Source organism: Stegastes partitus, unplaced genomic scaffold (assembly GCF_000690725.1).
Source record: "Stegastes partitus isolate 25-593 unplaced genomic scaffold, Stegastes_partitus-1.0.2 Scaffold145, whole genome shotgun sequence".
Taxonomy (NCBI): domain Eukaryota; kingdom Metazoa; phylum Chordata; class Actinopteri; family Pomacentridae; genus Stegastes; species Stegastes partitus.
The window spans coordinates 79,979-82,627 of record NW_007577876.1 but is presented as its reverse complement, the minus strand read 5'-3'; positions in this window follow the sequence as shown (position 1 = coordinate 82,627).

The window sequence follows — 2,649 nt, the reverse complement described above, 5'->3', positions numbered from 1 at the left end:
TTTCAAAGTTAAGTTTCAGCGTTTCACTCAGAAGACCTGCGCGTCTGCCCAGCATGCAGAAAGAAAGTTTTTTTTAAACTACATTTTGAAAGTGAACTCAATTTTTATTTTCTGTTGTTTCGTACATTATTGTGCTTCTGTTTTCGCTCTAACCTCTTCAGCCGTCTCTCGTCTCCCCTTTTCTCTCTTTTTTCCTCCTCCTCCTCCTCCTCCTCCCTCTCCTCTCTCAGTATGTGCTCTGATTACCTCTCCAAACTGGCAATAAGTTGATTGCTTTACAGAGATGATGTAAGCCTCTGCCCTAGGGTACATCAGGTTGGATTTCTCCCGCTTTATCTTGTAAAGCCTAAATTAACAGCTGGTTTGGTTGGAGTTCTCCTGGATCTGACTAAAGGATTAGGCTTGGTTCTCATGCGAGTCAATCCGGTTTGATTTATTGCAGGTCTATCAAAAAAGATCAATGGGAGTCCTTTTGAAAGTAAATCCTTAATCGCTCTTTGCACTTACGTGTCATCATTGTGAATTTTTTTCCTCCCTTGCTCTCTCCTTTCTACATTTCTCACTCCCTCATTCTTATTCCTTCCTTACACCGCTGCCCTGTCTGTTTTTATTTTTTCTCTCCTCCTATACCCCACCCAACCCAGCCTGTGGTAGCTATCTGCCCTTGTCGATGGTATCTGGGTGAATTGCTGGATAGATTTTTCTGTGTTCTCATTAGCTGCCCATTGGGGCGAGGCAGCAGCCCCGAGTGGAGCTTCAGCATCCTCTGGTTCTGATCACAACCAAAAACAAGAGCCTGCTGCTGCTGTTCCACCTAAAGCCCGTCGCTGACCTCTGCAACTACAGGTTACACACAAGGCTGAAGAATTCATGTTTGCTTCTCCAAGTGGCTATGAGGGAACCTGAACTTCTCCCTTTAGGCTGAGTACCGGCGGACGGGAACGTGAGATGTGATGAGGGAGCACCGGTTGTCGTCTGAAGCTCATGCACATGGGATGCTTCCTCAAAGATCCACTGAGCAGCTGTAGTTTTCACCTTCGGATGACATTTGGTTCTTCACATTTCAGCTCTCTTTAGTTTTGGGGGAGCGAGTTAATAGAAGTGACTCGTGCACAGAGACACTGTATGTTGGTATATAGGAAACAACAACTCTAGTATATGGTCCTCAGAGGTCCAGTGTCTGATGGGTTCTAGTTGTTGTGCTTCATTCTTCTTGTCTGGACGCATGCTAGCATGAACCTTTAGCTAAACCGAGTCCAGGAACTGGATCCTAGCTTTCCCATTGGACCCCGCTCATTCCCTGCACATACATTGCTGTCGACAAAACTCTCCAGCAGCAGCCTGCAGCAGGTTTTGGCAGCTTCTGCTCTTTTCTCCCCACTTTCTTTCCTTCTGTCTCGTATTTCTGCGTCAACAGGGCTCATCGTATATTATCTACCGGCCCTCTCCTTCTTTTTCCCCTTTTCCACCTCCATCTCTCAATGCCACGACTCTGGAGGAATCTGCATCATGAACATACAGCCGCTGACAGAAGGCTGGATGGATGGACGGCCTGATGCTTTGATGGTCGCCCTCTTCCTCGCCAACATCCATGTTTATCTTTGGAGTCCCCGTGTTTTTTTTTTTTTCGACGTGAGGTGAAATGGGCTCGCGTCTCGAGTTCAGGTGTGTCCTCCTGGCGCGCTCGGCGAAGCCGGTTGGCTGGCAGACCTCGGGATGGGGAAGTGTGGGAGGGGCTCCGAGGCGGGAGACTGGGAGGGGGGGTGAGATCGACGGGATACGTGGGAAGGAAGGGCTTGCTGTCAGCCAGCTGGACCTCTTAATCCTACAGCCTTGGGGAAAGGGTGTGTGAGTTTGTGTGTCTCTGACAGTGTGTGTGTATGTGTGTGTTTGTCTCGTAGAGATTTGTCAATTTTAGCACACCTCTGCTCCACTCTTTGGCCCAGCTGAGCCCACAGTGTGTGTGTGTGTGTGTGTGTGAGTGTGTGTGTGAGTGTGTGTGTGAGTGTGTGTGTGAGTTGTGTTGTGAGTGTGTGTGAGTGTGTGTGCTCCAGCGAGACACAACCAGGGCTTCATGTGTTTACTGTAGTCCTCGCCGTTAACGGCACGCTGTATATTTCTGTCAAGACGACAGCCTCTCAGCGCCTTGATGTTGGAGAGGAGCTGAAGGGGGCGATGGGGGGAGGTTGGGGGAGTCGTGAGGGGGCAACAAACACTACCCCCTTCTCCTCCACCCCCGTCCCATCTCGTTGCCCGGCCCGGCCCGCCTCAGACGGACCCTGCGTCATCCCGTAGCTAACGGCTGATTGCGTCACTCCTCTTGTCATTCATTAGACACCAACATGCTATTTAGCCACATTCCATGCAGGCTTCCTCTCTCCTCTTCCTCCCCCGTCCTCCCTCCTGCCCCGCTCTCTCCCTCTCTCTCTCTCTGGCGTAGACTTTTGCATATATAACAGGCTGGCAGGCTAAGAGCTTGGGACTTCCCCACGCCACACTCCAAGCCTTTGATCCTTTGCTTTGGAGGTAACATCAAACGGAGAGGCATAGAAAGGCAGCTACTACTGTGAAGTTCAATGTTCAACTTGATGGCTTGGCTGAGGGCTTTTTCTCTCTCTCTCTCTCTCTCTCTCTCTCTCTCCCTCTCTC